This window comes from Boleophthalmus pectinirostris, unplaced genomic scaffold, assembly GCF_026225935.1.
Source record: "Boleophthalmus pectinirostris isolate CB_2022bp ecotype Guang Dong unplaced genomic scaffold, ASM2622593v1 HiC_scaffold_21, whole genome shotgun sequence".
Classification (NCBI taxonomy): Eukaryota; Metazoa; Chordata; class Actinopteri; order Gobiiformes; family Gobiidae; genus Boleophthalmus; species Boleophthalmus pectinirostris.
The window spans coordinates 4,479,721-4,491,965 of record NW_026571175.1 but is presented as its reverse complement, the minus strand read 5'-3'; the positions used below and the strand labels follow the sequence as shown (position 1 = coordinate 4,491,965).

At 39.5% G+C, this 12,245-nt stretch overlaps 1 protein-coding gene across 1 annotated transcript in view; it reads left to right on the top strand.

The window, feature by feature from the left end:
• Positions 1-5,736: 5,736 nt before the first annotated feature.
• The window catches only part of LOC110157791 (ephrin type-A receptor 7-like), a 358,749-nt gene continuing 352,240 nt past the window's right edge, over positions 5,737-12,245 (top strand). Inside the window, exons 1-2 of the mRNA XM_055157155.1 lie at positions 5,737-5,764; positions 7,656-7,720. The gene's annotated coding sequence lies outside the window, so the exon portion shown is untranslated. The remainder of the gene's footprint in view (positions 5,765-7,655; positions 7,721-12,245) is intronic.

Genomic DNA, 12,245 nt, shown 5'->3' with positions numbered 1-12,245 from the left:
CTAAACCAGGACTAAACCATGTCTAAACCATGTCTAAAACTAGACTAAACAGCTAAAGATCAGTGTGTGTGTGGAGACAAGGTGTTCTACCGAGAATATAGAGCTTTTAAAGGGATAGTTCAGGTTTTTTGACATGAATCTGTATGGTATCCCCGTCAGCAGTGTGGTGCATCCACACTGACTTTACCTCCGAAAGCGTCCGGTGAGCCGAGATCCGGTTTTGGTGCTGAGGAAAGTAGTTCGGCAAGTTGGCTGGGGACTGTATAATAAAGCGTTTTTCTTCTCAAAACAATATGTGTTAAAAAGAGTGATACATTTACACCACAAAACCTCCGTCCTCTAAAAAGTCAGACCTCATAGTCACTTGGCGCTATTTTCTCTCCGTTCGTATCACTGCGCACGGCCGCCAGGTGACAGCCGCGCACGGATCAATCATTTTCTTCAGTTGTTCGGCAGTGTTTACTTGTTCAGACCGGTGACGCCGCGACACAAGAGAGCTAATGTCAGAGCTGGCGTGATAGGTATATAAGCTTGTATAAGATATATAACTATATATTTAAAAAATGGTGCGAACTTGCGATTTTCCAGGCTGTAACAACAAAAATCTGTCTCAATCTCCACACAAATGTCACCGTTTTCCTGTAATGGAGGTATATTCGGGTTCAAAAAGATCTCCCATTGGCTCTGTGCTAAAACCAATTTCTTCATCATCTGTGTCGTAATCAGACATGTTGTTGCTAACATTCCGAGCAGTTAACAAAGTGAACCAGGCGCGGCTGTCACCTGGAGGCCGCGCGCAGTGATACGAGCGGAGAGAAAATAGCGCCAAGTGATTATGAGGGCTGACTTTTTAGAGGACGGAGGTTTTGTCGTGCAAATGTATCACTCTTTTGAACACATATTGTTTTGAGAAGAAAAATGCTTTATTTTACTGTCCCCAGCCAACTTGCCGAACTACTTTCATCAGCACCAAAACCGGCCAGGATCTCGGCTCACCGGACGCTTTCGGAGGTAAAGTCAGTGTGGATGCATGACACTGCTCACAGGGATGACACACAGATTTATGTCAAAAAACCTGAACTATCCCTTTAAGGATGAGGACTGAGTCAGGACTAACCTAACACTAAACCAGGACTAAACTTGGACTAAACAACTCAAGACCAGTGTCTGTGTGGAGATGAGGTGTTCAAAGTTCTACAGAGAATACAGAGCTTTAAAGGATGATGACTGAGTCAGGACTAAACCAAAACTAAACCAGGACTAAAGCAGAACTGAACCAGGACTAAACGAGGACTAAACTACAACTGAACCACCTGGACTAAACAGCTCAGGATAAATGTCTGTGTGGAGACGAGGGGTTCTACAGAGAATATAGAGCTTTTAAGGATGACGATTGATTCAACACTAAACTAGGACTAAGCCAGAACTGAACCCAGACTAAACTAGGACTAAAACAGGTCTAATCCAGGACAAAACCAGGACTAAACTAGGACTCAAACAGGTCTAAACCAGGACTAAAACAGGTCTTAACCCGGACTAAACCCAGACTAAACTAGGACTCAAACAGGTCTAAACTCAGACTAAAACAGGTCTAAACCAGGTTTCCATGGAGACATGCAGCTGCCAGACCATCCATCAGAGAAGTTACATATTGCCTCTTTAATTAAAACAGGATTAGTCTGTGAGAAGTCCCAGAGAACCTGAAGAGTTTAAGAATAAATCCAGATGAGCCGGACTGAGCCGTGGTCTGTGGAGGTCTAGACTCGGACCAGCGCTGGACCGGGACTAAGCCAGGACTGGGCCAGGATTAGACCAGGACTAGACCAGGACTGAACCAGGACTGAACCAGAACTAAAGCAGGACTGGACCAGGACTCCTGTGGTCCACTTTGTTTTTGGGTTAAGACCTCCGAGCGCCCCAGGCTTGTTTCTGTGTGCCACTGATAACAAAAAAGAGAGAGGGAGAGGGAAGAGGGGGAGAGAAAGAGGGAGAGAGAGAAGAAAGAAACAAAGAAAGAAAGAAAAGGAGGTAAGAGATTGAGGGGGAGGACAAAAAACTGGAACTAAAAGAAGAGTGAGGTTAGAGAAGTACAGGGGTTAAGAAGTAATAGTGGTAGAGAAGGAAGAAAAAGAAGAGAATGAGGTGAGAGAGAGGAGGAGTGAGAATAAAAGAGGGCATAATGAAGTAAAAACATGAGAGCTGAACAGAAGAGTGAAGAGCAGACAAAGAGTCAAATGCAAATGAAGCTGGATGAATTTTCTCAATGAGCCCCTGGGTGTTTCAAGTCTCAAATCTGAATTATTTATTATGAACGTGCACTTTTTCTAACTCACTAAATGTACTTCAAAATCAGGACTAAACCACGATTAAAGCAGGGCCAAAACTAGGATTAAACCAGGACTAAATGAGGGTCTGAACCAGGACTAAACCAGAGCCAAAACTAGGACTAAACCAGAACTAAACCAAGACTAAACCAGGGCCAAAACTACGACTAAACTAGGACTAAATCAGGGTCAAAACTACGACTAAACTAGGACTAAATCAGGGTCAAAACTAGGACTAAACCAGGACTTATCAGGACTAAATTAGAGGAACTAAGCAAATATCTTTAGTAAATCTTGTTGGTGACATTGTAGCTGTGGTAGATGAAGTACTCAGTCATGTTACTTAAGTAAAAGTACATTAGTAAAATACTCTGTAGTTACTGAGTATTATTAATGTAATAGTAGTATTACATTAGTGATATAAGTTATATTATTAAAGTATTACATTAAAATAAAAAATAAAAATAAAAAATGAACTTAAAGGTTCACACTATGGCATTAAACCTTTCTATCTTCATGGAGACCAAGACAGACAGGTCAGATCTGTGGAGAGGCGACCCTTCTCACAGTCATATATATATATATATATATAACCACCTATAATTAAATAAACTGTAAAGTAGAGCTGTTTAATGTCATACTGTGGAACATTCCAGGCAGAACAGTGACATCTCCATAGAAACAAGCAGGGGACAGACTTCCAATCAAAAAGATACACAGTGCACCTTTAAGTAAAAGTATTTAAATACCTGTATAAAAATGTACTTTTTGAGTATAAGGTAAAAGTATTTCACATTTTAATACAGATTTTTGTCAGCACTGTCAATATGAATCTTAATTTTCTTTTGAATTGTGTGTGTTTGTTCTCGTTGGCTGAAAGTCAAAGCTAGAAAAAAATAAAAAATAAAAAAATAAACTTTCAAGATCAGTTCAGTCACTGTAAAAAAAAAAAAAAAAAAAACAACTTACTGAAATAGAAAGTACAGATATCTGCTCTCAAATTTGGTAAAGTAAAGAGTTCCCAATTAAAATGTACTTAAGTAAACTTCACATACCTCAGAAAAATTTGTATTGAGTATTAATACTTTTTCACTTTCCACCATTACTTTCGAGTTTCTTTCTAACACAGATCACAGTGATTCCAGGTTCTATAGTGAGACGTATAAATTACATAAACAGGTCTAATTACAGGTCGACTAATGACAGTACAGACGAGCAGAGGACACGTCGTCTCCTCTCATCACAGCTCATTCAGGAAAAACACAAAAGATCTCGCTCTTTCACTGTAAAAATCAGCAGTCGTCATCAATAATTAGGCTTCATTAGAGCACCGTGTTTCTGTCCTTTCACACAGACGTTATAAAAGCTCCTGGATTACACAAAATGGACTCTTGTCAGCTGTAAGACATGTTTTGATGTTTTTACTTCATCAAAAACATACCTGGAGTTGTGTTTTGTTTTAGTTTTGTCTACATCTCCAAAACTCAAAATGTTCTGATGTCATGTAGTGGTAGTTTTCATTTTTTTTGTCATAGTTGTACTCCATTGTAGTTCTGGTGCTGTCCATGGTTCTGAATGTAAGTCTGAGAAATGTATGGCTTGTGGGTTGTTTTTGTGATGCAAGAAATGACGCTAAAGTAAAGGTACTCAAGGCCAAAAACAATATAAATAATACAGAATATGTGTTCTTTGCTCTGGATTCTGTGTTGGACTCTGGGTCTGTGGACATAGGGAGCTGTCCGTGGTGCTGAAACACAATCTCACTACATCTTTGTTTTCCACCAGCTAAAGGACACAATAGTTATATTTGAGGTTAAAATCTGTTCTTCTCTTTTGTTTCCTGTGTATTTGCCTTTATGAACTTGTTGCATTCATGGGGTATTTACCAAGCTTTTGTCTGGTCTCTGGTCTAGTCTCTGGTCTAGTCTCTGGTCTGATTGCTGGTCTAGTCTCTGGTCTAGTCTCTGGTCTGGTTTCTGGTTTAGTCTCTGGTTTAGTCTCTCGTCTAGTCTCTGATCTCGTCTCTGGTCTCGTCTTTAGTCTGGTCTCTGGCCCGGTTTCTATTCTGGTCTTTGGATTAGGCTCTGGTCTCTGGTCTAGTCTCTGCTCTGGCCTCTGGTCTGGTCTCTGGTCTAGTCTCTGGTCTGTTCTCTGGCCTGGTCTCTGGCCTGGTCTCTGGTCTGGTCTCTGGTCTCTGGTCTCTGGTCTCTGGTCTCTGGTCTCTGGTCTCTGGTCTGGGGTCTGGTCTCTGATCTCTGGTCTCTGGATTAGTCTCTCCTCTGTTGCTGATCTCTAGTGTAGTCTCTGGTCTGGTCTCTGCTCTAGTCTCTGGTTTGGTCTCTGGTCTAGTCTCTGGTCTGAGTTCATTTGAACTCGACATACTGTATGTTATCCATATATTACACATACAGAGCTGTCCGTGGTGCTGAAACACAACCTCACCACCTCTTTGTAGTTTGGTCTCTGCTCTGAACATACTTTATTGAGCATAGGAAGCTGTCCATGGTACTCACTGCAGTCACTGTCCATGGTGTTGAATTACAATCAGTAAAACTAGTAAAAATACACAATAAAATCATATTTGAGTTTAAATGCTTTACTTCTTTCTTCTCTCTTTGATTTTCATTTTAAAACTTTTTTGGATTCAGTGAGTATGTACAAAGCCTATGTCCGGTCTCTGGTCTCTGGTCTCTGGTCTTTGGTCTGGACCCTGGTCTGGTCTCTGGGCTCAGAACACATTTCAATATACAGGACAATACAGGGAGCTGTTCATGTTACCCACTGCAGTCACTGTCCATGGTGCTGAAACACAAACTCACTACATCTTTGTTTCCACCAATAAAAGGACACAATAAAGTCATATTTGAGTTAAAAGCTCTTCTCCTCTCTTCTCCCTTGTACACTTTGAGAATTTATGTCTGGTCATGTTTTGAATAAACTTCAGTGGGCACTTACAGAGCTTATGTCTGGTCTCTGGTTTAGTTTCTAATCTGGTCTCTGGCCTGTTCTCTTGTATTTCCTTTTCTAAACTTCAGTGTGTTCTTTGGGAGCTTATGTCTGGTCTGTGGTCGGGTCTGGGATCTGGTCTATGGTTTGGCCTCTAGATTGGTCTTTGGACTGGACTTTAGTCTTTGGTTTGGTTTCTTGTGTATTCCTTAATAATCTTCAGAGTGTTTGTTTTCTGTCTCTGGTCTGGTCGCTGGATGAATCTCTGGATGAGTTTCTGGTCTCTTATATATATTTTCCTCTCTAATCTAAAGTGTGTTCTTTGAGAGCTTGTGTTTGGTCTGGTCTCTGGTCTGGACTCTGGTCTTTTGTCTGGTCTCTGGTTTTGTTTCTGGTCTTTTATATATTTTCCTCTCTAACTTCCAGTATGTTCTTTAAGAGCTTGTGTCTTGTCTCTGGCCTGGTCTTTGGTCTCTGGATTAGCCTCTGGTCTGGTCTCTGGTCTTTTCTCTGGATGAGTCTCTGGTCTCTTATATATTCTCCTTTGCGTTCTTTGAGAGTTAGTGTTTGGTGTCTGGTCTCTAGTCTGGTCTCTGGTCTAGTCTCTGGTCTGGTCTCTGGATGAGTTTCTGGTCTTTGGTCTCTTGTCTTGTCTCTTGTCTCTGGCTGAGTCTCAGGTCTTGTCTCTGCTCTCAGGTCTTGTGTTTGGTCGCTTGGATACTTTCCTCTGTACTCTCCAGTGCGTAGTTGGAGAGCTGGTGTTTGGTCTCATCTCTGGTCTAGTCTCTGGATTAGTCTCTGGTCTCTTATAGACTTTTCTCTGTAATCTGGAGTGCGTAGTTGGAGAGCTGGTGTCCGGCTCGTGTGCAGATGAATGGAGTTATCAGCGCTGGTTTAGGCCTGGCTGTGTTCTGACAGGCTTCTGCTTAATGGGCCCGTTTGATTGGAGCGCAGAGCCGGAGCGCAGAGCCAGAGAGCTGCCTCCTCCGTCGCCGTGCGCTCCTCTCTCCCTCTTTATCTTGTCATGTCGGGACTGTTGACAAACTCATTAAACGGGGCCAGATAACATGGGCTACAAAACATTTTCTAACCCCACGGAGCGTTGTTTCTGTCTCTACGAGCTGAACTGGATTCTAACCCATCAGAGCAACGAGAGAGAGAAAGAAGAAAGAGAGAGAGAGATAGAGAGCAGAGAGAGAGAAAGGCAGAAAGAGAGAGAGAGAGAGCAGAGAGAAAGAAAGACAGAAAGAGAGAGAGCAGAGAGAAAGGAAGAGAGCTGAGAGAGAAAGAAAGGCAGAAAGAGAGAGAGCAGACAGAAAGCAGAAGAGCGGAGAGAGAAAGAAAGGCAAGAGATAGAGAACAGAGAGAAAGAAAGAGCTAAGAGAGATAGAATAGAATAGAGCGACAGAATGAGAGGGAGGGGAGTGAGAGGGAGCTAGATAGATAAGAGAGAGCAGTGAGAAAGAAAGAGGGAAAGCGGTAGAGAGAGAGAGAGAGAGAGAGAGAGAGGAAGAGGACAGCGAGACAGAGAGCAGATAGAAAGAGAGAGCTGAGAGAGAGAGGGGAGCAGAGAGATAGAAAAAGAGAGGACAGAGAGAAAGTGACAGAAAAAGAGAATGAGCAGAGAGTAACTAGAAAGAGAGGAGAGAGAGAGACAGAAAAAACCTGAGAGAGAGAGGAAGCGAGGTATTGAGAGAGATGTGAGTGCAAGAGAGAGAGAGAGAGAAACAGGGAGAGAACAAAGAGAGAGATAGAGAGTAGAGGGAATAAAAATAGAGAGAGTGAAGAGAGATGAAAGATCATAGACAGGGAGAGAAGAGAGAGAGCAGTGAGTGAGAGAGAGAGAACTGAGATCAGAGAGCACTGAAAGGGAGTGACAGCGAGAGAGGGAGATAAGAAAGAAAGAAAAAAAGAAAGAGCACAGAGGGAGCCAGAGAGACAAATAAAGAGAGCAGATAGAAACTAGAAAGAGAAGAAGAGAAGAAGAGAGACAGAACAAACAGATAGAGAGAGACCACGGAGAGAGAAAGTGAGATATAGAGAGAGATTTAAAGTAAGAAAGAAAAAGATAGAGAGAGAATATATATAGAGAGAGAGAGCGAGAGAGATGAGGAAAGAGAGTAGAGAGAGCAGAAAAAGAGAGACAGAAAGAGAGTAGAATCAGGGAGAGAGAGAAAGAGAGAGAGAGATAAAGATACTGATAGAGAGAGTGAGCGAGCAGAGTGAGAGAAAGAGATAGATAGCAAGAGAGAGTGAGAGAGAGAGAAAGAACTAGAGAGCAGAAAGAGCAGAGAGACAGTGTGTTTCAGTGGTGGAGCTGCTCTGGGCTCATATAACTCGGGGTACAGATTCTTTCTAACCCTTGTTTTTTTCCTTCTTTTTCAGTGGTGCTGCTGAATTCTAAAGAGACGCAGGCGGAGCTCGGCTGGACCTCCTTCCCCCCCAACGGAGTGAGTCCTCTTCAATCTATTCTTTTTTGGGTTTCTCTCTTTTATGTTCATGCTCCACATCACTAAAAATCGGGTCTTTATCACCAAACTTCCCTTTAGTCTTAGTTTGTTAATGATGCGTTAAAGGTGCACCAGGTAACTTTTCTGGTGAAGGGTCTGGCATCTGCTCGAGGTACTTTTTTTGTGTGTGGAACCTTTCTGGTAAAGCTGGAAGATCTTCAAGGACACAAGCAGATGGTTCAATCATGTGAGAAAAGTTCCACAGTGCACCTTTGAATGGTTTTCTGAAAATGTGCATTAAACTGGAGAGGTTGTCCTCTTTTTTGTAGCAGGTTTGTATTGACACTTTGCAGTGACATCATGCTGGGGGTGCTCTACGTGTTTCTCTGTGGCAGTGTTCATGAGTTACCATGGTGACAAAAAAGTTTTGTCTGAACACTCATTGGTTCTGTTTAGGAGTTTGGTTTTCAGCAAAAAGGTGAGAATGACTAACTGAAAAACTGGCTTTTTATTTATTTTTTATTTTATTTTTATTTTTTTTTCATGTTTGTGAGACTTTTTTTTTTTTTTTTTTTTTTTTTTTTACTTTAGTTTATTCAGATCAGCATTTAGAACAATAGTGACAAAGGGTTATTATTATTATTATTATTATTATTATTATTATTAATTATTATTATTATTATTATTATTATTATTATTACTATTACAAGGGTCCCATGGTCAAGGAATCCTGGAAAAGTCATGGAATTTTAGTATCTCTTTCACACAATTCCAGTGTTCTGTTAAGTTCTCATGAGTTTATTCTGATTATTTCTGAACATCTGCACCTTTTATTTAAAAGAGCTCAATGAGGTGAGAGAGACCTACCACCGTGGAAGGTGTGAAACACATTTTATATATATATATATATATATATAGATTTTTTTATTACTCATTTTCTATTTTATTTTGACTTGTACATTTACATTTGTATAATTATGTCGTATTGACACCAGTCTCTTGCTCTTTTTTGCTACTTATTTAGAATTTTTTATTACCATTTATATTTTTACTTTTTGTTTTTGTATAATATTATTTTGTGGTGTGTGAGCTACTGTGTCCTTATATTTTCCCTTGTGGGTCAATAAAGTTTGTCTAAGTCTAAGCTGTTTCTTGATATAGACTTGTTTTAGTCTCCTAGTGTCAGAGGGGTGATTTTTATTAACTTACAGAAAGTACAAAAATCAAAGTGTGAAGCCGTCATTGGTCAATAGCAGGAAATTCACAGGACACTTTGGTTCTTGTCACACTCAGGTCTAAGTATATCATCGTTCAAGCAGGATCAGTCTAACACAGTCTGTGCTCCCACCTGTAAACCAGCAGCCAAGACCTACAATTAAACCGAGCTGTTTTTCTCCACCACTTTGTCAATCACATCCCACCTTCTACTCTAATAATAAGTCGGCAGAGCAATGTACCTTCTATGGGCTTTGTGAGGTGAACAAGTCAAGTTTTCAAAGTGTACGAGAAAAAAAATAAAATAAAAAATAAAAATAAATATGACAGAAAAGTAAAGAAAACACACGCACACACAGAGAAAAAAAATCTAGCTAACTTAACTTAAATAACTTACTAGAATATCCCACAATATGACATTACATTCTCGATTGTTGCATTTCTTAAATTACTGTTTTTTTTTTTTTTTTTATGTAGTGCCTAACATTTATATACTGCCTTTTTGACAACAGTTTGCAAAGAAATATTTGAACGTGTGTTGCCTTTCCACAGATGTGATCCATAATTTGGTAGTGTTGCCTCCTTGTCTCTATGGAGATTCTTTTAAAGTGATACTGTGGAACATTTTATCTAGGCAAAGAAACAACTCCACTGAGACAAGTAACCTTTAAAGATGCATTGTGTAACTTACTTTGGAGGGTCTGCAGCTTATCGGCTTGTCTCTGTGTGTAGGGGAAATTGCTTTATCTAGATAGAATGTTCCAGAATATGGCATTATACTTTTATTTTCCACCATTGTTGCCTTAGTGATGAATGATTTAAAACAGAATATGTTATCATATGAATGATGAAAATTATCCGAGTATTATCTGTTACATAAGGGTGGATTTTTGAACAGTTGTAAGGAGTATTATATTACATATGGGTGAGCCTTTGCACAGTTGTAGGGAGTATTATATTACATAAGGATGAGTTGTTGTACAGTTGTAGGGAGTATTATCTGTTACATATGGATGAGTTGTTGCACAGTTGTAGGGAGTATTATCTGTTACATAATTGTGAGTTGTTGCACAGTTGTAGGGAGCATTATATTACATAAGGGTGAGTTGTTGTACAGTTGTAGGGAGTATTATCTGTTACATATGGATGAGTTGTTGCACAGTTGTAGGGAGTATTATCTGTTACATAAGGGTGAGTTGTTGTACAGTTGTAGGGAGTATTATCTGTTACTTAAGGGTGGATTGTTGAACAGTTGTAGGGAGTATTATATATAATATGGGTGAGCCTTTGCACAGTCATAGGGAGTATTATATCACATAAGGATGAGTTGTTGCACAGTTGTAGGGAGTATTATCTGTTACATAAGGGTGAGTTGTTGCACAGTTGTAGGGAGTATTATCTGTTACATAAAGGTGAGTTGTACCATTGGAAGGAGTATTCCATTTCATAAGCGTGAGTTGTTGCATAGTTGTAGGGAGTATTATCTGTTACTTAAGGGAGGATTGTTGTACAGTTGTAGGGAGTATTATATTACATATGGGTGAGCCTTTGCACAGTTGTGGGGAGTATTATATTACATAAGGCTCAGTTGTTGTACAGTTGTAGGGAGTATTATCTGTTACATAAGGCTCAGTTGTTGTACAGTTGTAGGGAGTATTATCTGTTACATAAGGCTCAGTTGTTGTACAGTTGTAGGGAGTATTATCTGTTACATAAGGCTCAGTTGTTGCACAGTTGTTGGCATTTCCATGGAGACCAGCATCACCCAAAAAGTGACACAGTGCACGTTTAAATGTAAATGTTCCTCGTTTGGCTGAGCATTGTTCATCGTTGTTGACTGGAGAACGGAGAGAACAGAGGAGGAGGTGTGTTTTGTTTCTGGGTTTTTGTTTTTTTCTTCTTCTTCTTCTCTCTGATGACGTGATTAAGAACAATGACAAAGTGTAGTGTTTTTAAGCTCCGTCTCAGCCTCATTCATCAGCATGTGTCACCTCTGCAGGAACAGGCTCATATCACATCTCTGTGCTCTTAGTCATACAGTCTGTCTCCCGCCGCACTCACACTTTAGATTATTACTCTCCACAGCGCACACACACGTTTTGTTGTCATTTTTGCGATGTTTAAGGGTCCCTATTACGCTCTTTTTCTGATCTGTGGTGTCGTTTCCTCGTCACAAACAGACCTGGAGGAGTGTTTTGTTTCTTTCACACATGTTTAACGCACAAAACCTGCAGATTTAGGCTAAGTTCTCTAATAAAAAAAAAAAAACACTCTGTTCCTCTTTGTGATGCCGTACAGGGTCCAAACACCCTCAGTAGAATAATTTGGATAATTTCAGCTCTAGAATTTCCAGTCTCTGCAAAACAAAAGGTAAAGGGTAGCTGTTAATTTTTACTTCATGACATCACAAGGTTGAACAGAACATTTTGAGCTTTGGAGATGTAGACAGACTAATAATGCAGGTTAACTCAAACATGTGTGAATGAAACAAAACACAATTCCAGGTCTGTTTACATCAGACATGTCAAACTGAGGCCCGGGGACCAAATTAGGCCCATGATATAATTATACTTGGCCCATGAGATCATATCAAACATGTATTAGAGCTGCCCCCCAGCTACAGATAGACTATAGAGACTTTTTTTTTTGTTTTTTTTGTTATTATTTTATATTCTGCTTGTTCTGGATTCAATGTTTAAGCAAAACTATTATTAAAGATTTATTTCAATAAGAAAAGGTTTAACATGACATATCTCAAAAGAAGAGAAAATATGCAGATGTTGCTGAAATTTTTCTTTTTTCTTTCTTTCTTTATTTATGGTTTATGAAGTTTGAGGGATTGGATCCCCAACACATCCACAACAAGACAAACTTAACTAAATATAAAACTAACACACATACAAATAAATAAATAAATACAAATAAAATAATAATGATAATAATAATAAAAAAATAATAATAATATATATAAAATATATATAAAATAAATAAATAAAATAAAAAGGGGGGGGACTTTGACTCAACTGGTTTAGATTCATGGTGGAAATTGGCAACTTTTCTTGAGAAATAAACATTCACATTTAGATGGAAATTCAGTGATAGGTGCTGGGAAATAGTTTTGAATAGAATAGAAATCCCGGATTGCACGGCACCTGCTTGTCTCCATGGAGATGTTATTGCTGTGCCTGAAATGTTCCACAGTATGGCATTAAACCTATCACCGTGAAGACAAACAGGTGACACCGCCAGGCCAAGTTACAGGTCAGATCTTGAGTTTTCACACTTAAAACTTTTTTTTGTTAAGTTGTTT